Source organism: Dermacentor variabilis, chromosome 7 (genome assembly GCF_050947875.1).
Source record: "Dermacentor variabilis isolate Ectoservices chromosome 7, ASM5094787v1, whole genome shotgun sequence".
NCBI classification, from domain to species: domain Eukaryota; kingdom Metazoa; phylum Arthropoda; class Arachnida; order Ixodida; family Ixodidae; genus Dermacentor; species Dermacentor variabilis.
In genome coordinates this window covers 160,463,773-160,489,388 of record NC_134574.1, presented here as the reverse complement: position 1 = coordinate 160,489,388, position 25,616 = coordinate 160,463,773, and the positions used below count along the sequence as shown (strand labels likewise).

General features: G+C 48.9%; 1 protein-coding gene across 2 annotated transcripts in view; it reads left to right on the top strand.

The window, feature by feature from the left end:
* LOC142588317 (uncharacterized) overlaps positions 1 to 25,616 on the top strand; it is a 94,977-nt gene that overhangs the window by 4,513 nt on the left and 64,848 nt on the right. The gene's annotated exons all lie outside the window — the stretch shown is intronic.

Genomic DNA, 25,616 nt, shown 5'->3' with positions numbered 1-25,616 from the left:
CTTCCCAGTCACCATACTCCCTCTTCCACTAGAAATGCAAATTCTGCCATTATGCAGTGTAGTTCTGGTAAGCTTGAAAAAACATAAACACAAGAGAAAAAGAATGATAGGCTTAATGTTATGTTGGATAGACAGCATCTGCATGAAACCATAAAACCGCCATATATAGTTTATCAATAAAGAAAGGTTGCATTATAAGGAAACCGATGACTTGACCTGGTGAATTTTGAGAATTCTTTCTAAACCAGAACGCCCCAAATGTGCATCCATGCTTTAATGTCCATGACAGCAATTCGCACAGCAGTTCAAACATGAAATTCAAGAAAGGAAACAGAGCCCATTATTTTATATTTTTATTTTGAATTAACAAAAATATGAAAATAGGCCTCTTTAAGCCAGCAATCACAAATTCCCTACTCATGCAAGAATGAAGAAGGAAAAGATAAGAAAATTCCAATAAGCTCTACACACACACACACACACACACACACACACACACACACACACACACACACACACACACACACACACACACACACACACACACACACACACACACACACACACACACACACACACACACACACGTCACACGTCACAAGAACACAAATGAGTGCCAGCATCAGAAGGATGGCCCACTATTGCACCTGCGACTGTTGGCTATCATTTTCTTTGCTAGTGACCAAACTTTTGCCAAAGTACTTTGTGTTGTTCTTTATATATTGTCCCTTTGAAGAGAAGCAAATTAACGTGATGACATCAGAACAAGGAGGTGAATAATTGGGTTGTTGGACTGCAGCTGCCACTGTGAATGTACTAGCGGTGGTGTTCGTTTTGTGCTTCTTTGAATAAAATGAAATGAAGGAAGACTGAGTGAGCTTAGCATCAACATTCCTTCTGCACATGGCACTAGCGCATAAAATAGCTAGGTAGGAAGTGTTGCAAAGCAGCTCCCATGAAGCCATTTTGCAGTGAAATCGAAAAGAAGGCAGTCATTTAATACAGGAACATTTGGTTGCCTGGAAGAGCTAAATTTTCATCAAGTGCTTTGTGAAGGGCAGGCCAACATCTATCTGGACTGCCTTGGCAATGGAGAGGACACACAAAATGGATTTGACAAGACTAATTTAACAGATAAACATGGAATGTTTCTTATTACAATCTTCATGGTATGTTTCACCTTTGTTATACACCTTTGCTATTGCTTGTGTGTGTCAGATTGGCAATACTAATGTACTCTTCTATGCACAAATATCAAAGGACAATGTTGACGGAATGTTCAATAAAATTCTTATGATTACAGCTGCTTTGTGAATGCAATGAAGGAGGAGACACACAGCTTGTAATGCACATAAACAGCAAGCATGGCAGAGCTCACATTATTCTGAAAACATAGGTCACTGTGCCTTCCTGAGAATGTGAATAATCCTGCATTGCATTCTTCATGCTTGGGACTCTTAATATTGCCCTCTACAAGATATGCATGGAGCATTATGGTGACTACCTTCAGTGTGCAGCTGTGCTTATGATTCCGAGAATCTTTTTTCCGAGCAACTCGCTCTGCCAATGACCAAAATTTGGTACTATGAAATCAATTTGTGGTACCCACGTCTGTACAGGGTTAATTGTTGATCGCTGGGAGAGGCCTTAATCTTGTAATGTACATAGTGTAGGCTGATAGTGGTAACAAACATCTATGCTGACAAACAGCCGCTATCAAAAGTGATCTGTAAGACTGTCTGACATTGTACTGACTCATATCCTGCCTTAAGACTTTAAGGCTATCATGGGCAATCAGTTTCCAAGTCGGTTCGTGTCACGACTGGCATATTATAAACATGAAAACCCCATTTTTCATTTACATGTCAGCATTAGATGCCAGAAACAGCATCTCCACATACACGGGGGGGGGGGGGGGGGGGATTTTGGGATTTTACATGCCAAAACCAAGATCTGACTATGAAGCACACCGTATTGAGGGACTGCATTTCGCCCCCACCGAAATGCAGCTGCCACAGCTAAGATTCAACCTGTGGCCTTGAAGCTTAGCAGCAAAATGGCATAACCATTACAAAGTAACCTTCTCCTTATGTTTGATATGGTGTACACTGCTTTTCGTTGCATAAACACACATATGAAGGTGCAATATTGTGTGGCGAGTTTCCACGTTGATGCTGCATCCTGGGCATTAATGTTACTTCTCACTATTCAAAAAGGCACTTCATGGTAGCTTTTCATTGCTGATGATGCATTGGCTCACAATTAGTGTCATTTTTTAACTTGCATGGGAAGAAGCACGCTTGAGACTAGCACAGGCTTTGTGCTGCCACCTGCCTTGTCCTTATTTCCTCTTTCTTCTTACCACAGGCCCTCTGCTCTGTTTGCAAGCAGTGCCCATTGAACTTGTCTTATATCTCTGGATGGAGTCTTAAATGCAAAAAATAAAATGGCAGATGCGCTGTCACCATTGGCTTTGTGGGCTGAATGCTACACAAAATCTAAAGTAGGGAAGCTAAATTTTTAAATTGTATTATAGCCAAACTGGTTCATTGCTGTGGAAGGGGTCGTCTTTCCATCAGTTGTCTTTAGCCAGATTTTCACACTTCTTTTTATAGTTTCTAAGTTGTTACAGTTATTTGGTAGTTGTTATTTTAAAGAAATACGAATTTTAATATATTCATTAAAGAAAATTCACGTTAATTGTCCTAACTGCTGTGCAGTTTAGATATATTATTGTGGTAGGCTGTGATACTTTACTTGTTTCAATTTGGTAGTACACAGTGACATTAACTCATATGGAGAAAAAAAGGCAGTATGAAAACGATAATATAGAGCACGGAACACATTCAATAGTACATACATGTTCGTAAGTTTGGCTACAGTGTTCACCAGTGCATGCCAAGCATTGTTTAACTGTGGTTTTGATTTTCTTAACAGCAAAGCCACTGTGATTGTGTATTATATAATATTAGAGTATTAGATTGATCTAAATGTAGCATAAACCAATACAGGAAAACCAAACAGGCCCCTTGTAAGGCTAAATCCATTTGGGCTTTCAGAAATTTACCCTGACATAAGTTGTCTAGCACAATTTACAGCAACCCTGGGGTCATTGCAATCTGGACAAAATGAAGAGGTGTAAGTTCTTAAACTACAGCAATGCCACAAGGCATTTTATTTATGAGTATATTGGTTGCATAGCTTCATAGATACTGTTAACATGCACACTTTCATGTCCATTGCTAGAAATGTTATTGTCATTCATGCAAATAGCTCTTCTTTAAGTGTTCCTTGAAATTCAAAAACCTTATTGTGCCTGTCATCTGTTGTACAGTAGGCTTCAGTTCGTTTAACAATAAAAAAAATATGTAGTGTCAGAAACCAGAAAAGTGCGTAAGATAGTACCGCGTTCTGAACACGTCCAGGTCAAAATTATGCTTGAATTATTGCAATTCTACCTATTACCACTATCACCTATTATCAATCATGTGATAGAGAAATGTGTGGAATATAACCAACTGTTATATATATATATATATAGCTTTCATTGATTACGAGAAAGCATTTGATTCTGTTGAAACCTCAGCAGTCACGGAGGCATTACGGAATCGGGGAGTAGATGAGCCGTATGTAAAAATACTGAAAGATATCTATAGTGGCTCCACAGCCACCGCGGTCCTCCATAAAGAAAGCAACAAAATCACAATAAAGAAAGGCGTCAAGCAGGGAGATACGATCTCTCCAATGCTGTTCATAGCGTGTTTACAGGAGGTATTCAGAGACCTGGATTGGGAGGAATTGGGGATAAAAGTTAACGGAGAATACCTTGGTAACTTGTGATTCGCTGATGATATTGCCTTGCTTAGTAACTCAGGGGACCAATTGCAATGCATGCTCACTGACCTGGAGAGGCAAAGCAGAAGAGTGGGTCTAAAAATGAATCTGCAGAAAACTAAAGTAATGTTTAACAGTCTCGGAAGAGAACAGCAATTTACAATAGGTAGCGAGGCACTGGAAGCGGTACGGGAATACGTCTACTTAGGGCAGGTAGTGATGGCGGATCCGGATCATGAGACGGAAATAATCAGAAGAATAAGAATGGGCTGGGGGGCGTTCGGCAGGCATTCTGAGATCATGAACAGCACGTTGCCATTATCCCTCAAGAGAAAAATGTATAACAGCTGTGTCTTACCAGTACTCACGTACGAAGCAGAAACCTCGAGGCTTACGAAAAGGGTTCTGCTTAAATTGAGGACAACGCAACGAGCTATGGAAAGAAGAATGATGTGTGTAACGTTAAGGGATAAGAAAAGAGCACATTGGGTGAGGGAACAAATGCGAGTTAATGACATCTTAGTTGAAATCAAGAAAAAGAATTGGGCATGGGCAGGACATGTAATGAGGAGGGAAGATAACCGATGGTCATTAAGGGTTACGGACTGGATTCCAAGGGAAGGGAAGCGTAGCAGGGGGCGGCAGAAAGTTAGGTGGGCGGATGAGATTAAGAAGTTTGCAGGGACGGCATGGCCACAATTAATACATGACTGGGGTTGTTGGAGAAGTATGGGAGAGGCCTTTGCCCTGCAGTGGGTGTAACCAGGATGATGATGATGACGATGATGACCTATTAGCTGTGTTTGCATGAGCATTTAAACTGTGATGCTCTATTTAAAGCTTTCTACACTTTTTCCATCTGATGACACTTCCTTGACTTGTGCAGAGTGTCAATTCTGCTGGCTGTTTAACTTACGCTAGCAGTCATGAACAAGTAAAAATTTGGCAGAGATCCTTAAGACTGTTTACATGTGGGAATGCAAAAGCATTATAGTCCCTTCAGTGAAATTCAACCCCTGAGTCACGAGTGGCAAGGCTCCTAAGCCGCTTCCAGAAGGCAAACTTTCCAGAAGAGACCGTGCCACACTCCTGCGCTTATGGACTGGTTGGGCCTGGACTGTGGCCCAGCTGTATGCCAAGGGCCATGTCGCCTGCCTGCAAGAGGTACAGGGACCTCAAGTCTCTGGAGCATCTTCTCTGTGCCTGCCCATCCTTAGCGCAAGCACGTTCCATAGTCATCACCACCTACAGAGGCCATGACGTTTCAGTAGCCATGGAGACTGGCCTGCTATTCCCAGTGTGTCCCCAGCTCCCTACGCTGCAAAGCCTGCTGGAGTTTGTAGATTCAACTGGGATCACCACCTTGTGAGTGCCTGCAACAACGCTGGGCCCTTTACTGAGCACCGCCACCTGTCCTCTTCTGCACATGGTGGAGTTTACTATCCCTCATCTTCCCTCTATCCACTTTCACATCCCACTCCCTCTCCCCTGACGACACTTCACCGTGCTCCCTCAAGTGTTGCAGAATTAAGCGTCATTTCCTTCTATAGATCACTAGTAGTAGTACCGTGGAGCCACCGTGCCGTCAGGGAAGCGTGCTCGTCTCGCACCCCGGAGGACCAGCTTTGATTGCCTCCTAGAGTGAAATTTACCAAATTTCTTTTTCGAAGCCATTAATTTACTTTGTTTACAGGAGCGTCTCTGAGAAATCTAATGTTAATCCGAGCATTTCCTGACGTGTTCTTGCTCTTTGCTCTGTCAGCCATTTTTGGTACCATCTTTCGGTCATGCCAGCTATGCTGACGGATTTTCGCGAAATGGGGCATGTAATGCTTTCGCATTAATAAAGCTAAAATTGGTGCCCAGCCATAGGAGTGCATTTAAACCATCACCATGGAAGACACCACCAAAAAATTAATGCAGAATCAGAATTCACTTTACAGCAAACACATTTTCAAGATGGCCACTCGATAACATGTAACGTTTCGGTGTTCCGCTGTCGCCTCGCAATGCCGCTGTTCAGGGGCACAGCGTCGATGGCGAGCCCGTTCTTTTCGGGGTTTGGGGCGCATTGGGGGGGGGGGGGGGCGCCACGCATAGCAGTCGCATTGGGTATGGGGGGCACTGGGCGAGGATGAAGCGCCGACGCGGGGTCTCCCCACAGCCCAGCGTCAGGCGGTGGCTGCTCGGTTGGGGTTGGGGCGCCGTTATAAGAGTGGAGAGAGAGAGAGAGAGGGTTGGCCTCGAAACAAGGCGGGCCGTGTGCTTCTGTCCGGGGTCGTTCGGTCGGTCGCCAGCCCTCCCCCCCCCCCCCCCCTCAACCCTCACTCCCACACCCGAGTTCGAAGGGAAAGAAAGGGCTTGGGCGGACACCCCGCCGAAATTTGCCTCTCTCGCGTTGCTATTTTGGGGGGCCGTCGTCTCTCCCTCTCCCGGCTCGAGCCCGAGCGCGTGCACACATTACCACCACCACCGGCCGAGCCGGCGACAGCGCAGTCGTCCCGGCTTGAACTCGGTTCGGGGATCCTTGCGGAAAAGCACGCTGTTGGGGGGCGCGCCCGCTAAAGAGACGCTGAGGGGAGAGAGCGGGGGGTTGGGGGGGGGAGAATGGGTCCCGTGCCGGCTGCCGCCGCCGCTGCTTAACGTTATTTCTTGCACTTTCGATGCCGTTTTTTATTCCTCTTCCCCGCTTCACCTCACGACGACTTGCCCCTCTTTCCCTCCTTTTTTACTTCTACGTCGCCAGTGTTTGGATGTTCGGCGGGGGTTCCGCTAGGCGCGCGCATGCATCATGGATTAGCCGTTCTCTCGATGCGCGGTGGGCGAAGACCCGTTCGGAATGTGGAGCTTGCCGCGGGCTGAATACGATGCGAACGAAAAAGAAATAAAAAAATGGGGGGGGGGAGGACGATACGAAAATTTTTTTTTTTTTTTTTTTGTTAGAGGAGCTGGGGTGGTTGGCGGGGCGGGCCGCGCGCACGCTCGTTTCGGCGAGAGCGACCGCTGGTCCGTGTCGCGAAGGGAGGTTGTTCCCCTGGCCGCGCGTCCCGCTCTCTCGGCTGGGCTGGGCAGGACGCCGAGGACGGCGGTGTTGTCTGCCACTTGCCGCGGAATCGAGAAAGGGTGCTGCTGGCGTCCTTCGGCGATCGCTGGAGAGGGAGGGAGCCGCGTTCCCCCGTGCGAAGTTAATTAACATGGCGGTTTCGTTCGTTAAGGACGCCATTTCCTGCGTAAAAATTGCTGCTTACTTCCCGGGCCCCTTGTTACTGTCCTTCTCTGCGCTGCCTTTTGAAGCACAAGGTTGCAGTTGCCGGCGTCGGTTGCGTACCGGACGCCGTTGGCCGCGGCAGGGCTTGTTCTATGATTGATCTTGAGCTCGTCGTCGTGGCTTGATAGGCTGTTTAGAACGGCATTGGAGTCGCAGATGCTGCAATGCATGCTCGAGCTTCGCTTCGTTACGTTACCTTTTTTTTTTTTTTGCGTTTGCATGGAGCACTGGGTTGGGGTGGGCACATTCGATGCGTGGCCGCCGCCATCTTGGACTGTCAACACAAGCATTTCTCAGTTCTTGTGCGCAGTGACGTGACGGGGAAACGCCGAACGCACCCGAAACAACTACTTTCATGCACACGAATCGGCTGTATAGTAGTACACCGTGCATTTGGCAGGAGCTATACACACAAAGCGGCAACGTTAACAGTCCAAGATGGTGGCGCACAAAAAAAAAAAAAAAAAAAGAGTTCCGTAATATATAACGAACCATACGCATTTGGAAATTCTGTGCGGGATGCGCTTGCGTGACTGTCCCGAGCTGCAGTCGACCACGACGCGTGTGTTTATATTATAGCGATGCCACTTTACCTTCCTTCCCAACAGGTCGAATGTGCAATTCGTCTCGGCCGAGGTTCGTGCTGGAGGTTCGGCTTCCTCCCAATTTTCTATGCCGATAAGCGACATGTCCCTCCCCTTCAAAGCCAAAGAATTTTGAGCGAAAGTTTGAAAGAACGCGTTGCCAACCCAAGCTGCTTGGAGTGCCTCCCCTTAGCAGTCTTCTTTTAAGCTGCACTCGTTATTGTTAGCGGTTTTCTCAGACCACGGGCTTAGCTATAGGCGAAGAGTTGGTTGATGTTCGCTGTGCAAACGCGACGAAACGCATAACCGGAGGACTGCTCGCGGGAATTTCGTAGCTGCTGTTTAGAAATGCCGCCGCGCTGTGGGCGCGCGCGTGGGGAGGTTTACAATGGATTATATATCTGTCGCGTGTCGATGACCTCGTGCGTTCTTCGCACAACAACCGCCACGTCTGCGCCACATGTGCAAGTAAGTGTATACGTGGGCGCGCTGCGCATAGCGTGCGCGGCGGTACGCCGACGGCGTTTCTTGCGTCGCAAAGTGTATAGAGTTTCCTGCAAAAATCACCAGGGGGAACTCTGGCGCTGCGGTCGATCGTTCGGTTATCACGGGGATCGTCGTTTTCCTTTATGGTTTTATTTCTTTATTCTTATTTTGAAATGGTGAAGTGGGAAGAAGAATACAGCCACGAGTTGCCTCACAGTCACAGACGTCTCTGCCCTAGCACGCGCGCAGCAGCGAGCGCTCACAAAAGATATATCGCACGTAATTACGCATCAAGTATCAGTATAGAATATTCTGCATATGCAAAATCAACACGACGACCAGCGTGTGTATGATATGAAACTATCACCAAGGAGGACAGAGAAGATCGCGAAGGCGACGCTGTAACAGGCAGTAAATAATGAACGACATGGTATCAAGCCTCCAAGCAAAACAGTCATTCGTCTTGCCAAACTACTAGCTGTGCATTGTGGTAAATCGATACGATTCCCCATGGCCGGTGTCAGCCTACGTTTAACCATTATAACATAAATCGTTGTTGGGCGCTAATTTCGTTATGTGTCCTAAACACGGAGCAGCTGTATTCTGATTGCAATTATGGGTGTATCATCACGGATTTGTGTAATCTTCGCTGCATATGGCTTAATTCTAACGTTCTTGTGACGTTATTTAATTTCATGCTTGCAAATTTCCAAGCAGATGCAGTTTCTTAAACACAGCAACGCTGTAAGCGTCTGCGCGCATCCATAATCGTAGCGTTCTTTGGCGTAATATAATGAATGGCGCAATATTTTGAAAATGTTCTAAGCGCAGTCACAATAAAGCCGTTTGAAGCAGTGGACGAAGTTTAAGCAAACTCATATTGAATCGTTCCAACTATGGCTGAACTGTTCCTTTTGTGTATTTTTTGATATGTTCTTTTATTTATTTATTCATTTATTTATTGGCCACCGCAGCCTCCGTTCCCCGCGAGCGCAACATATAACTGCATCAGTGCGACCGATGCAAAGCGCGCGCCGCATATGCAGCACTGCTTGTGGCTTTTGGGCGTCGGCGGTTTGTGCTGCACCACGTGATCACCACATCCCATTTCCGCGACCTAACAAGGATGTAACAAGGGCAAGCGCGAAGCCGCGCTGCGCTTGGCCTGCGTTCTTGAACTGCTCGCAGTAAAAGTGTGTGTGTGTGTGTGTGTGTGTGTGTGTGTGTGTGTGTGTGTGTGTGTGTGTGTGTGTGTGTGTGTGTGTGTGTGTGTGTGTGTGTGTGTGTGTGTGTGTGTGTGTGTGTGTGTGTGTAAAATATGCGCGCTGCCATCGAGAAAGTGTGGCTTCATAACGTGACTGCGAGTGATGCAGGCACTTGTTAAAGTAATAAATCGAGACGGAAATTTGTTGGTCAGAAATTGCGAGAAATAACTTTGTCAAGAATATAAGACATGGTATGAGCAACTTTAGTGATAGAATGTTGTGGCAAATGTAACCCGCATATGCCGCATGTTATATAGCAAGGCATGGCAATATACATATACGGAAATTTTCGCTCACGCATTCGCCGGCGCCGTATTTTCTGCGACTCGGGGGCCCTTCTAACCCATAAAATGCTTCCTTCAAAACGTGACGCGTGCGTTGATTATACGCTGTCGGCGGTTTATGGCATGCATGCGCCGTATTAGAGGGCTACGAGGCGCATGCGCTGTCCGCGCGCCGTGGATTGCCGGTCACGCGATCTGCTGCGGGTGCGTGGATGCGACCATGCGACTAGCAGATATCCCACAGCGAAGAGAGAGCTGGGTGGCCATTCTGCAAGGGCCGACCTATAGCGGACGTGTCCATTTCGTCCCTTGCTGAAGTGCTGCGTGATTGGCCGGGGGGGTGCCTGTCACCTTCTGCCGCCCAGGGTCGTGTACAGCGCGCCGTGACACGTGGAACCCGCTTCCACGAAGTTAATCCGCGCAGATGCAGCGCTGGTTGTAGCTGCAGTAGTCTTTTTTTTTTTTTTCTTTGCTGAGGCTCGTTACGCAGGCAGGACACAGTTGCAGTATTCTAAAGCGTTCTTATAACACCCACCGGCTCAAGTGTCCAGCCAGCTTCGTCATTTACACTTCGCGTCACTCTTGTGTAGAGCGCGCTAACGGCGGCCGCCGTGGCGCTCTGTACACTAGATGCGTCGGTCGGGCGTGCCCAGAAATCTGGGCACGCCCGGCCGAGCTTGAGATTAGGGAACGCAAGCGGCTTGCGTGCGCAAAAACTCAAGGCCCATTGTACTGCGTATGCACAGACCCAAGCGGCTTGCGTACGCAAGAACTAGGGACGACAGTACTGCGCAGACACAGACGTCGGGGTCTGCGCATGCGCAGTACCGTGGTCCTATAGTTCTTGCGTCCCCTTAATCTAACGCTCTCTAATCTCGAGCCCATGGCCGACGTCGCTGCTGGCTGCCTCCGTAGCACCCCGGCAGCCTCCGTTCGCGCGCTCTACACAAGGGTGACGCGCACTGTATGCGCGTCACCTGCGATCAATGTGAATGTGCCCGGGCACCTCTTCGCGGCGTACACGACGGGGTCGGCGTTCTTGCGGGTGCCAAGCGCGTGTCCTGTTCGGCACGTGTTTTAATTACCAGGCGGCTGAGTTTGATTTGCGCCAGCCAGGAGGGACAAAGGAGCCCGGGGCGGCGGACGCTGTCAGCCGCACGATTGATCGCCCGTCTCGTGGTTGGCGACGCGCGAGCGCGTATTCTTTTATGCGTTGCTTTTATTCTGATCCAACGAATCGTCGCACGTTCGTGTCTGGGAGCGTTGCTCCCGTGACGAGTTCGCGTTAAATGTTTTCAACGTTGCGTCGTGCGAATGTCCTGTGCCGATGCCGGGTCTTTGACCGCCGCTCCGAACCGCAGTGCCATCCGAACTCACTGTCGATACGAGAGAATGTGTGTAGGAAACGGTCCAGGATTCTCTCTGCCGTCCATGCGTACAGCATTTTTGTCCACAAAGTTCCGAGGGAAAAAAAATAAAATGCTTTCGGTGATGATGGCAGAGGGAATGCGGTGACGTCAGGAAATTTGCAGGCATACGATGTGTGCTCGGTGTGGGCGCAGCTCCATGACACGTCTTCCGCCGACCACTAGGAGGCTTGTCGATCCAGGGGCCTTAATTAGGTGCAGCAGGAGAGAATTAAGAGAGCCTTTCTGCGGACTGCAGAGGAGTGCACTTTCTCGCGGTGGACTTGAAGCTACCGCCGCTGTTTCTATTGCTGGTTGTAAGAATGAAGAATCCGGGCTGCTTTTATAAATGACATCAAATATGCAGTGACCAAGAAGGTGAACAAACGCAGCGCCACGTGCGTGTCGTTTCCCCGATGAAGAAAAGTCCTCGTTGTCGAATTAGCGTTGGCCCTGTATGTGGAGACGACCCTTTTCATTTTCACCGCTGTTTGTAACAGTGCCCCGCGTGCTTCCGTGTGTTGCCTGTGCTTATAAGTTCGCGCTCATTGTTATGACTTCGTGCACTGTACAGCAATTAGTGCGGTAAAATCATGTCGCTAAATTGAGTCTATGCATGTTGGAGGTCCTGTGGCACGTTCTCCTTTGCCTGTGGCACGACATAGAGGATCGAGAGTTTTGGCATGTGTAGCGAGAGAAGGCAACTTCGCCACCATATATACATACATATGGTATATATATATATATATATATATATATATATATATATATACACACACACACACACGGCCGAATACCGGAGGTGCGGTGTCCGACGAAGATGCTCACTTATTGCTGCTTTGTAACGGGCGGGTGTACGAACACCCTAGAACGTAGAAAGTTGGAAGAAAAATAGTTCACGGTCAGAGAAAGGGCCTAGGACAGGCAATCCGCACTGGTTGCATTACCTTTCGGCGCTGCAGTCAACTATATATGACACGATGGAAGCGTTCTAGATTTGCAGGACGCTTCTGTTCAAGAGAGAGAGAGAAAGAAAGAACGAAAGAAAAGAAAATGATGAAAGCAATCTCCGTACTCTTGTGATCATTTGATGCTGGCAACTGAAGGACTGCGAATTGCTTCCTTAAAGTTGTTAAAAGTGTGTTTTTGTTCCAAGCCGCGCCTAACGAAAGGTACATCGAGCGAACAAGATCATGACTCGTTTCCTATAGCTCGCATCGGGTTTGGAAAGAAAATGTATGAGAATATACTGTCGTGCGATGATGATTACGTTATGGCCTGCATGCTTATCTCATCAGAACTGAAAGCGGAAGTTAGTCGGCAATTGCAACCAAGGTTCAACGTGGTTTGGTTCTACAGAGTGTCACGAGGTGTCGCCAACAGCGCTGCTACTGTGGTGTCCCTGGAAAAACAAGCTCTAGTGACTCTGCCCTACTTTAGAGTCACTCTATGCTATATTCTAACTATATTTTCCTCTCACCCGTGCCTGCGCCATGTTACAGTTTGGCAATATCATTCTAGCTGAGTGCGTCTTGAACCGGTCTCCGCCGCCTTCTTTCTTCTTTTTCCTGTGAAATTGACTTTTAGTTAGCTTTCTTTTTCTCGGTATTTTCGATGACTCATCATGTCAGCGTGTTATTCCCACTTGAGGTAAAGTGGAAAACATTCGTCGTCACCAATTTTTTTTTTTTTTTCCGCCCGAGCTCTGGACTGGGCTTGTTCAGAGGCCACGTGGTGGCACGCGGGCTGCTTCACATGCTTTATACATCCTTAGCGATATTTAGCATGAATTGTGAGGACTGTAGGACTTCCTCTATTTCTTCCTTCCTTCCTTCCTTCCTTCCTTCCTTCCTTCGTTCCTTCCTTCCTTCCTTCCTTCCTTCCTTCCTTCCTTTCTTTCTTTTTTTAAGCTCTTCAGTCTTTCGCCTTGCGTGATACCCGAGCCACCGATGGGGGACACCTCGGGTTTGATATCCCGAGGAAAGTTATACCTTAGGTTCCTCGCTTCTTTCGCCGGATACGTTCGGCCGAGTGCGGTGACTCAGTCCGCATCGTTCTGTCGCGGATGGTTCAGCCAACCCGGTACGAAGTCGGTTCGAGCGCTCTTGATAGCGTTTGCATCCAGGCCGATCGAGTCTCGATCGTACCGCTTCCGTACGGCCTACCGAAAGCTCCGGTTTGGCCAACTGCACGTGCTCGCTTTGCATACTCTTCCGCTATCGCTTTCACCTGCTTACAAAAATCACGGGACGACGCTTGGTCGCCATTTTGTTGGAGAGGATACAGGGCGAACGAGTTCGGAGTGATATATATAACGGTCTTTAAGGTACAACATGTGGTTGGGTCAAGTCGATGACTTTTTTCGGCCGAACAAGTTGCGATAAAGAACGCGGCACACGCATATACATGCACTGGTGCCTCGCCATCGCTAAGCGAACATTTCGCAGGGCGAACTCGCACGGAGAACATATAGTTCGTCTGAACGAACCAGATGCGCCTGCGCAGATGCGCCTGCTCGTTTCCTTCGCTTATAGACTTTCCCTCGCCTAGCGTCCCTCTATAGTCTCCCCTTCAGAAATGAGCTCCAAAAAGGCAGAGGTAGATGACCTTGGGTCGGTTCTTCCGTCCGGGATCTTTAAAAGAAGGCCAGCACAGAAACACGAGAAAGTTCTTCACATATAGTGCCACTGTATATTCCGACTCATCTAGATGAGGGAGTCCGACTCAGACTGAACTGAGACGTGTTTATAAACGTATAGATGGGTGTAAAGACTAGTCTAAATGTAGTCCCCCTTCCTCCGACCTCCACCGTGCACTTATTTCTGTATCTTGAGCATACTCGTTTCTTAGTAAAAGCAATGATAAATGGTTTATAACTTGCTATTACGTCCTTTTTTTTTTCGTATGATTAAATAAGGTACGGAGACGAATTGCTAGGTTTCCCGCTTCTGAACAACAATCTCACAAGACAAACCCGCCTACGGAACTAGTTAAGCCCGTTTTCCGGCTATGTTTATATCCAAATCCTTTGTCTCGCGTATGATGCAGTCGCATTCGCAATTAGACAACATAGCAATATGCATATATCTCGCATAACAATTGCCAGAAACGATGCCAGATACTGGTGTACATGGGTTGTCCCATCGCACCTTGCCGCCCGTTCGCGCACTGTGATATCCGTGCGACTATACTGTGGCGCGAAACGTTGAAAAGAGTTGGTGTCCAACGCTCGTCCTGGTTATGTGCACGTGTGCCGTGCTCGTTACTAGCTCGGGGAATTCTATTTTGTGTGACGATTAAATTTTAGCCTGAGCCACCGTGCTGCAGTGCGTCCGTGTGTCGGAGTAATTAACAATGGCGCGCTGGTCACATGGTGTGGTCGCCTCAACGGCACGGTGGAGAGGGAATGCGTGTTACAGCCTCCAACTCCGCGAAAAGGTGAGAGAAAGAGAAAAAAAAGATACTGCCGCAGGCGAAGGTTATAACGGCAACGGTTAACGCACTTCCTTGAAGATCGCGTTCGAAATGTTTTTTGCTCGGAGATCTGCGAATAAACTGCAAGCACCACTTCACCTCCTAACCTCCTTCCCTGACCGGCTGCTTTCTGCAGCTGCCGGCAGGCGGCGCCACAAGTTTATAAATAACTATACGAGGCATGTGGATGCTGCGGCAAAAATATGGAGACCTCTCAGCAGATCCTAATGGAATGCGAAGGGATTCACCCAGTCAGAAGCGTAGGTAACGTGGGTTTAAAGTGGACGGAAGCGTCAACCGGTCAGCAGTCGAGGTAAGCAAGAGACGTTTAGAGTATTTATTGGTCGAAAAAAAGCAGGGTAGATATTGATACGACCGGATCTCTTGCAGCTTTAGCTAGCGTTACAAAGTAGATTTTGAAGGAAAAGGAAAGATTGAGGAGGTGTATACAGAAAAGTGATATACCTGATTAAATCAAGCAGGTTAGGTGGATATTTGACACCGCTCCATTTCAATGGGGATGGCAGTAAATCATCATCATGTGCGTCGTCGCCCCCCGGCAGCAGCTTGCATCCCCCTAAACAATGCAACTTCTTTCTTCTTTAAAAAAACGGGCTAACGACTGTGCCAAGTGTTACAGTAAACGACGTAGGCTCCACAGTGCGATCTGTCGGCAAACTTTGAGCAAGAACAGTGCAGCGGTAGGCGCAAAATCTTTTTTTCGAACACGTTTAATAAGCGAAATATGCACATCCCTGTGTAGACACCAACAGACGCAGCTTTTCACCGTGATGGCTCACCAATATGGCGCCTATAAGAAGAGGTCAGTGCAAGCGACCTCATTAACACGATAGCGTTAAGAGTCCCGTGTCGCAGAAAATCCGGCGTGGGACGTCTTTTCGGCAAAAATAATTTCGAACCAAATTCCGAACCACGCATACCCAACCACTCCTCTACCACCAAAGTTGCTCCTATATTGTATTTCATTCTTTACGAAATTATTCCTCGGAATATTGAGAACGGCAGCCCACAAACAAATGTAATGAAAAAAAAAACCGACAGCGCATATCTTTTATCTCTTCTCAGACTGAAATATTATAAGTGAGAAACAATAACTGGAGCTCGACCCACACATGGGGCCGCGTTTCTACCAGAAAACGTGCCTTCGTGCATAGCGTTCGCCGCCAGCGTTTCCGGGTAAACGTTACGGTTACATAAGCTGCAGTTGCCGGGTAGCATGAACAGCAGTCGGGGCTGTTTGAATGCTATCGCGTTCCACTCTTAAAAGCGAAGCGTAAGCCTACTCCAAACTTCATTGCGATAGCAATTATGTGGACACTCCAGGCACATTGCTGCCATCGGCGTCGCCGTTGCCGTGAGGTTCCGTATGAGTGAAAGCGTGTGAGGGTGAGCCGGCGAACGCGGTTCAATCGCGTGCGCGAGCGAGGAACGCGGCCGCGATGCGTGCTCCCTCCTGTGGCGCGCGAGGCAAGGGGGTTCAGGCGAAGGAGGAGGGGCGCTCTTCTCCGGCGGCTGCCAGGGTGTCTCGAAGACCTCCTCGCCCGCCGCTCCGTACAGAGTGGAGACAACCGCGGCGTCTACTACGGCGTTGGCCACGCGACGCCGCGGGTTCGTTGATGCGGGGGAAGCCTTTGTGCGGGAACGACCGCGACGGCGCCTCGGGCATGTGCTCCCGCCCGGCCGACGCCGTCGTACCTGACCGTCGCATCGTGCACGTGTCGCGCGCTCCTCTCACGCTCGGCTGTATCGGGGCGAGGGGGGTGGTCAGAAATTGATTAGTTATGGACAGCTTCATTGTGTGTGCGGGCTGTTTTCGCGAGCATCTCTGGCCGCCCCTTATTGGATCCTGTCGGCCTGCCTGAGTAGGCCCATCGGTAGACTCCCTCTGCATATTGCAAGAGGTGCACCTCGTGGCTACATTCGGATATCGCCGGGCGCGCAAGGAGGGCGCGCGGAAAGATGCACGCTTGCAGTCTCGGAGGGACGCGCATGCGTGCAGGCGTCGGTCTCGACACCAGGGGTTCCCAGCCAGAGGGGGAGGAGGGTCGTTTCGCCACGAGCTCGCGCACCCCACAATATTTTGTGGGCGAGTGTACCTTACTTTGTCAGTTTTCTGCCTCAAATAATTGCGTTCACCCGCTAGGGATAAGTGAGCAAGAACGCAGCGGTTATTGCGCAGTTGTTTAGGCGGAAAGGCGGTGGTCGCACAAAGAAATGTAAACTAATAATTGCAAATATTTGTTATAATATATAAATGGTAATTATGATTGTGTAACAGTACAAAAATAATAGTCTGGATTAGATAAGCAATTCCAGGCTTTCTCTTCGGTGTTCCATATTGACGTGGGAAGGCGTGAAACCACAAGCGCGAAAATTGTATTCAAATAGCCCGTCATACACGTGCTATATAGCTGCATTATCGCAGCGCCACACATTTCCCTGGTAATATTTTTGTAAGAGATTGTGGCTAGATCGACGTCACCAGCGGCCTGTTTTCGACATATGCGACATCTTTGCCGAGAGCGCTGCGTGGTCGTCTCGCTGGCAGCGTTCCCGTTTCGGTCTTGCCGCCCCCCCCTCCCCCTTTCCTTCATCGGTCGGCGTTCGTGCCCTGCAGCGTTGTAGTAGCTCCTTCATTCATGTCTCGTCCGAGTCCTGCTGGACGGCGATGTGTGCGCACTCTCTACGATTACGCCTCGGGCGGCTGTATACACGGCTGAGAAAATAGTCTCGATTTATGAGCTCAGCAGCTTTCGCCACCCTCTTGGCAACGTTCCCGTCCGGCGTACATACTGAATGCACGCTGTAGGCCACCTCGAGTAACCGGAACACGTATAGGTATAGAGAACTTTGCTGTTCAACAAAGTGCGGACGAATGAGAAGGTGGGCTATATAGCTTTGAGTCCCATATGTGCCAAGACGCAGCTGAATTTAACGCTATTCCCTTTAACCATGCACTATAACACGCATAAGTGCTCAAGTATAAGCATACGCACAAAAAAATGGGGGGGGGGGATTAATGAAATAGAGATAGGGTTAACCATGACATCTACGACAACTTTGGTATAGCGCAATGTATACTATAGCGGGAGGTGGGACACACACTCACATACAATACAAAAATGAGCACTTTCTTTTTGTGTGTCTGTCCGCCGCTTTGTGTTCTGCGACCACAGTGAGAATGCAAGGCCACTGAGCCGAACAGTCAGTTCTGAAACAGAGCTAACCAAGGTCGTCTATAACACCGTGCAATAAACATAGTGCACACTTAACGCACGGATGTCATATTGTTCAAGTAAATGTGTAGCATGCGGACACTCTGTGTAAGCAGACCGAATTCGCAGCGGGATCTAGAAAGTGTAATTAAAGCACTAAATCTGTACGGCGCTGGAATCCCCAGCGGGAAGTCACGTAAAACATTGTGTTTAGCGAGGTGGAGAGATAGAGGGGGCGGACGGAAAGGTAGGAAGGTTAGCCAAAGACGTACCCGGTTGGCTATCCTACGCTTGGGGAGTGGAAAAGGGAAGAACGGATAAGTAGAGGAGGATAATAATAGTCATTCATAGCGGGATGGAAGTTTTGCCTAAGTGGTCCGCGAAAGGTATGGCTGCAGGAAGCTTGTTGCGTGTTGTGACTTCGGGGTGGACGACGAAAGATGGACTCGTTCCGTAGACGAAGAAGAAACGAAAAACTTTATACAATATTTACAGATAGTGGATGATAGCGTACAGGTGGCAGTAAGAGCGCGTCAGACCGACTGGGCGGCTGGAAGCGGCTCTCTTGTCACAATGGGCCGGTTCTCCCTTAAATCCCTTCGGCGACCCCTCGTCGGCAGGAGCCAGACCAGCACCACCTAGCGCTTCTTGAAGTCGCCTCCCGTGTCGAATTCTTGATTCATCGCGGAGAAGTGAGAGCACCTGTCGCCTCGTGGTAGCCACGTGGTGCATGTAGTTATGGCAGCTCGCGTCGCCTCGTAGTTGCCACGTGGTGCTCGTAGTATGGCACAGCAGTGTTTTAGTTTTTTTTTTCTTCCGTCCATGTTTTTCGCGCTACCTTACAATGCCGCGCGTTTAGCGGGTCATGGCTATGGACAAAGTACGCTTTGGCAACAAAGAAAGCACGTCCGTCCAAGGGGTCCAACCTCTCGCGTTTAATTAACGACTAGCTGTTCGCGATAATAAGGAAAGTTCGTGAGGTAGCTTTCTTTTTCTTTTTTCTTTTTTTTACGGTACTACCTACAAGGTGTGACAGTGTAAGTAGCAGCTCAAACATGCCGGGTTTTATGGACGTTACAAGGATATTACTTCATGTTGGCCATAGAATTTGATATTTTGACGATACAATCTGTAGGAAGCCTCGAAAGCAGAGTCGTAGCGCACAGAGGTTAAACTAATAGCTGTTATGCATGTTTGCAATGGTAAGTCAACTTCAAGACGGTAAACTTAAAAAAAAAGAAAAAAAAAACACAAGGCCGCGTCAGCAGGCCATCTCGGCCGCTAGCACTGCCCGGAATTTCATCGACGGCTTGCTTCCGCGGAGACATATGCATGACGTCAGCTTTCTCGGCAGTAATACTACTTTCGCGATGCCCCTTAACGCGCTATTCCGGACAACAGCTAAATTCGCTGCCGCGAGCTCCGTCACTCTCTGATGTACTTTGCGCCCGTCAAATAGATGGCGGATCGAATTTGACAGGCAGTATACATTCACCGATCCCCAATACCGTCCGGGAGAAAGCGGTACGCCTTCTATTTCCACGGCATGTAGAACAGCGTGTGCACGCGGTTTGCCAGCTCATGCGACAGGAGCTCTCTTGGCAGTGTTCCCGTTTTCGTGACCAGGCACGCTCGGGCGGCTCGAGTAACTTCATTCATGCAGCGCGAGCATCATTAGGAAACCGCTCCCCTACACTCCGTAGCTCACGCTTACAACCTACTCTAAAATCAGCGAAGCCGCAGGCGCGCCCGTTTCGTACCCCCCCCCCCCCCCCCCGCCCCGCCATGCCGTCGCCGTGTAGGTTTCACTTTTCGTGCCGTGGCGTTCTTATTGGATGTTGTCACGACCGTAACGCGGGCCGCGTAGTATCGGGTTGTACAAACCGTCGCGCATACTCGACACCCACGCTCGTGTATGTACGCCGTCCGAACGCGTATCGCGGAAGAGGGAGCAGCAGAGAGGCGTGTACACTTAGGTGTGTGTGTGTGTGTGCGTGTGACTAAGTCACCCGGCTCGGCGTGCAGATGGACGAAGGCGCAACGGACGCGGTTGTTATTCTCACTGGTGACTAAGTCGGCGTGTCCCCCCCTCAAGTGGCTACCACATGCCCGTGTAGCCTCCTCCTCCTCTCCGTCTTCGACGCCTCCTTCTTGAGCCGCTTCCCGCGTGTTGCGCGCGGCATAGTCACCATTCCTGAGTCACTTATATGTGCTCGTCGTTGTCGAGGCGTCCTGCGGGCTTCTCGGAAATCGTCGAGAAACGCCGAAATCTCTCGCTCGCCGGTGGCCTCCAGTCTCCGAGGCGCCGCACAATCGCATTGCGCGCGCGCGCTCCTTGCCACCGGCTTCCGGCCTGTCTGCCCCCCCCCCCCCTCCCGGCGTTTGCGTCCCGTGTCGTCGCCGCGGCTCTGAGGCGCCTTCCGGGGTTGAGTCGACCTCCGCGAAGACAGTGTCTCGTGACTGCGCTAGGCCCGCCTGGTCCTTGCTCTTGCTCACTTTCTTTCTTTTTATGCTCGGCGTGCAACCCGTAATCTGGTTGTTTTTCATCCGGCGACGAACTGATGCTCGTCATCCCGCCCCCTTCGGGTGCGGTGCGCGATTTGACCTTGGGCCCAAGGGTAGAACTGCACTGTTCGCACTCCTCTATTTTTTTTAGCTATTATTATTTAGTAGCCCCCATAGCGCCATGACTTTCAGAAATTATACTATACGGGGTGATTTTTTCACTTTTCCGGAATTCTTAAATATAGGCTGTGGCAGATACCGTAATATTTGTCCCCGAACTGGATTATTCGAAGAGGTGGGCATAACTAGCACGAGAAATCTAACTACATTTTCAACTAATTAACAGAAATTTACTAATCAACTTCATATATAATTAATTTACGGCACGTAATTCAATTTGCGAATTGTAGCTGGTGAGTTTGCAGGGATATCCACTTGGAATTAATTTCCAGAACGGCACTAGCTTCGATGTATTATTTCCCAAAGTGCGTGACGAAATATATGGGCGTTCCAGTTACTTTTGTGCTTCAATGATCAAGAAACGTTCTTTAAAAAAGTGGAACAGTGCATTCTTAGGGCAAATTTCTAGGCGCATATCTCCAAACTGGTGTCATTCTGGAAGTTAATCCAAAGTGTAAACGCCTTGCTACAGTTCGTTAATTGCAATACATGCCGTAAAGTAATTACGTTAATTAGTGATTATTTAAATAAGCTGAATGTGTCTCATTTCTCGTGCCAGTGATGTCCGCCGCAATGAACACTCCTGCGCAAGGACTGGAATTATTTTGTTTCCAACAGGCGATTTATAAAAATTTCGCAAAACTTAAAAATATCACCCCGTGTGTGTTTACTGAGGACGTTAAATGAATTGTTGTTGTTGTTGTTGTATAACGTTCGGGGTCGCCATGGTTAAATCGCTAATGCAGGGATGACCGGTATGTGTAATTCTTTATAAGCGTATACCTTTACTGCTGAATATTACGAAGTTAACCTTTTAATTGTCGGCGCAGAATGTCGGCCATTGTTGCTTCAGTATGCGACGCAACGTTTCTTGTATTTAACTGACACTTCCTTCTAATTGACACTTGAACTAACGAGCCAACCAACGCTCGATCCTACTGTGTGTGCTCTTCGTTTTTCGTCTTTTTTTTTTAACTGTTAGCACAAGCTTATCACATTATGTGCATGGCCGTACTGAAAAAAAAAATGATTTTGTAAACTGTAGTATTGTTTGTTCCGGATTGAAATTTGCAGTCACATTCGCACTTCCTCGGTCCACCAGCCGTAAAATCTGCGGTTCTCATGAGGCTTACGCGACCTTTTTAAAAATTTAATTGGGAAAGGGGGGGGGGTGTACACCTTATCGCCCTGTAAATCTCGCAACTTCGAAAATCAATTTTCTTCTCCCCCGGACACGTCTCGGTGCGTCCCTGACGCGACGAGTGTACGTGCTAGTAAATCTGATACGCAAACCGAAATTATGTAAAGATATTTTCTGACAATGGCATGGCGGGTTCGTCCCGCTGTTTACGCATGCCGCTTCATTCGGTATTAACGCGATAGCGTTAAGGAGCTCGTGTCGCAGAAAAGCCGGTGCCGTCGGCGTCGGTGTCGGCGTCCGCGGCGTTGGCCGTGAGCGATAAATCACGGCAGGCACTTCATAAATAAAAAGCAACTTCCAAGATGGGCTGGGTGGGAATCGAACCAGGGTCTCCGGAGTGTGAGACGGAGACGTTACCACTGAGCCACGAGTTCTTTTTTTTTTTTCTTTATTTGCTGAGCCACGAGTTCGATGCTTCAAAGCGGTACAAAAGCGCCTCTAGTGAACGCGGTGTTGCCTTAGAAACGATTGTTTCTAAGGCTCAGGCGTGCGTCGCTTGCTCAGGCGCACATTTCGTTGTTGCGCCGAACGCTGCGTAGCTCGAGGCTCACCGCGTCCGATGCGGGGCGCGTAGTCGCTGCGCCGTAGCCCATTGTCTTACACCCCTTGGCGGGTCGACGGGAACGCTGTCGCGTTCCACTCTTTAAGCCGAAGCTTAAGCGTCCTCCAATTTTTTTATTTATTTATTTATTTATTTATTTATTTATTTACCTTTGTCATCGTGGTTACACGCATACCACCCAGTTGTGAGTGAGGAATTGCGTGGTGTGTGGTAAGAGACTACGTAAACAATTTTAAACAAGGAATCGCAGCACAGTGTAAGAGTCAGGTGCGGCTGAGCGCAACGTAATTCGCAAGCACATCAGCTAACTCGTGCATTTCGTTTTGCTTCGCGATTTCTCGTCTTCGGCGCCTTCGTTGCGGAACACATCATCTCTTCTCAGTCATCTCCGCAACAGTGTATCGTATACCGTCCAATTATCTGTTTCGCTAGAGCGCTCTAGTTGTTTTCGCCGGTTAAATACATGACAGCTACTAATGTGTGCATATATATTCGTAGTCTGAGTGTAGTTTAGCGTGCAACGCCTCTCGGAAGAAGTTCGCCGGGGTGGTCGGGTGAGTCATCTCTGTCGTGCTGGCTTTCATGTCCCAGCAGCTGCGGGGTCCGATTAACCAGTTGGATGGTTCAGTGGTGCGCTTAAGTGTCAAGGCTGCGCACTCGAAAGTGGTGTGATCATTAATCGCCTTGTCGCTCAGATGAGCTTACGGAAGGCGTGAAAGCGTATAGAGGATGACAAACGGCTTTCGCAATGGGATGTCACGATGAAAAGTTTTGGTCCATGCACTGGTCAACGAAAAAATAAACACGTCGAATTAAAAAGAAAAGAAAAAGATTAGTCGAATGCAAGGAGACGCGGGGAAAGAAAGTATCAGTAACAGCAAAATGAGAATAATTATCCGCTCTCCTTCAGGGGTCACTTGTATGTATACGTTTGCCTCCCGTGGAGATGGTGATACATTACGGCAGCAGACGTACTGCATCTCGGACAACCACAAAAAAGGAAAGTGACTTTCTGGCTGCCAGATGGAGCGGCGTGCTGGAGCGGGGCTTTTCGGCTGCTCCTATAATCTTGTATTCCATGCATGATTTTCCCTCTTCAAATGTCGGCCTGGACTGTAGGAAATGCAATCCCAAGCCCGAAAGCTGCAGTCATCTCTGAGGGCGCCACTATCGCACGATGACAGTCAACACGTATTTATAAATAGGGTAGGAAAACGACAAACCTCGCTGCCTTTAGGTTACCATGCAACGACAGATGGCAAAAAAAAATTGGAGGACGCTTAAGCTTCGCCTTCAAGAGTGGAACGCGAGAGCGTTCCCGTCGACCCGCCAAGGGGTATTGGGCTACGGCGCAGCGACTACGCGCCCCGCATCGGACGCGGTGAGCGTCGAGCAACGCAGCGTTCGGCGCGACAACGAAATGTGCGCCTCAGCAAGCGACGCACGCCTGAGCCTTAGCAACAGCTCGTTTCTGAGGTAACACCGCGTTCACTAGAGGCGCTTTTGTACCGCTTTGAAGCATCGAACTCGTGGCTCAGTGGTAACGTCTCCGTCTCACACTCCGGAGACCCTGGTTCGATTCCCACCCAGCCCATCTTGGAAGTTGCTTTTTATTTATGAAGTGGCTGCCGTGATTTATCGCTCACGGCCAACGCCGCGGACGCCGACACCGACGCCGACGACACCGGCTTTTCTGCGACACGAGCTCCTTAACGCTATCGCGTTAAAAATTGCCTGTACTGAAGGCAGCAGCCATGCAGCAGGGGTGATTCCGACTGGCTGCGGTTGGGGGCGCAGCAGACGATTTCACTATAAAAAGCAACAGGAAGCATGACAATTACTGTTTCAAGCGTTCTTAATCCACTCCTTTATTGCTGTCCCTACGTTTCTCTTTTATTCGCTGCGCACCTTATACCGAAAGTGCAGAAAGCGCCTCATAGGAAATACGTAAGTTGCGCCGCCAGCCGTATAGCTCTACCGACGGCCGCTTTCTGTTGCTATCCGGCTGATTCGACAGGCACAGCGTTTATCCAAACATGGCCTTCGAGATCGGGCGACTCGAGAGAGCGTAGCCGGATCTCGGAGGTCGTGATCCAGCTTGTATGCCGGCACGTCCCACCGTCATTCTATCACTGGTGATGGCGCTGAGGAACTGAAAATGCTTGAAGTTGTTCAAACTTGAACGCATCATTGTGAATTGTGATTGGGGTCAATGTTGGGCCAGTTCGCTTTGCGTAATTCTGAAAGCTGCGATAGAGCACGTAGCGCGGTGAAGACGGCGGACGGAAGGCGCTAGCTCCTGAAGTATAAGCGCCGGATCATCGATGAGATAAGGGGTAGACCGCAAGGTATTTTCGATACAAATCGGTATTCCGAAGAAAGCGTTATCGCTGCGAGTAAAGCATCGCCGTAGTATGCACTTGAACTCCCTTCACTGTCTGTAGGGCGAATGTCGCGCCGCCTGAAGTAGGCGTCGCCCGTGGCTGCGCGTTCTGAAAGGCTCTTAAGACCGCGCAAGATAAACGTCTGTACCTGCGTCGCAGCCTTTGCTTATCGGCACCGTCCTTGCGTTCCTTTTCTGAAGATCGCAGCGAGCTGAAAACGTGTTGAACGCCACGTATATGGACGCCGACTTTTGCTGGAGAAGCCGTGTAGGCGTAGTCGCCCGTTCCTGTCAGAGCGGTATGGGCTTATCAGTGTGAAAAATACGCGCGCCTATATCTGTGTGAACGCATTTTTTCGTTTTTTTTTTGTGTGTGGTTGTGTTGTTGAGCATGGGTCCCCCTGCTTACTGCTTTCAATGTCGGTGTGCCAATTGTTATTAGCTTGTCGGCGGATAATTGGCGTGTCCTATCGCGCTGTCCTTGTTTGTTGATAGCTGACTCCGTAGTACGTTCCCGGTCGATGCATTGCTTTTCGTTCTAAAACTTGCGTGTAGCAGCGAACGCGGGGACATTGCAATGCTGTATTGTTGAAAGTTGAAAAATCCGTTGAAAAACAATACCCGCTGCTCGAAATTCTTGCATATCCCGTACACTGTCACCGACCTTCCCTATTTGTCCTTGCGTGCAGCAGTAGTGGGCTATTGTTACCGCTTTCCTATTTTCCAAGCGATTTCTTTTCTTGCATTTCACTGTGGTGGAGTGATTTTTTTTTCCCGGTAGAAGTTGGCGTAATGCACAAAAATATAATAGGCTTGAAGCCATTGTCTTTGGATAAAAAGTAATCAATTTAAAAGCGCCGTTAGGTTAGCTGCTGGCTGGTGGCAATGTATTCCGGCGCTCGCAAAGTTCGCTGTGGTTGGGCTGCTAAGCACGAGGTCTCGGGACCG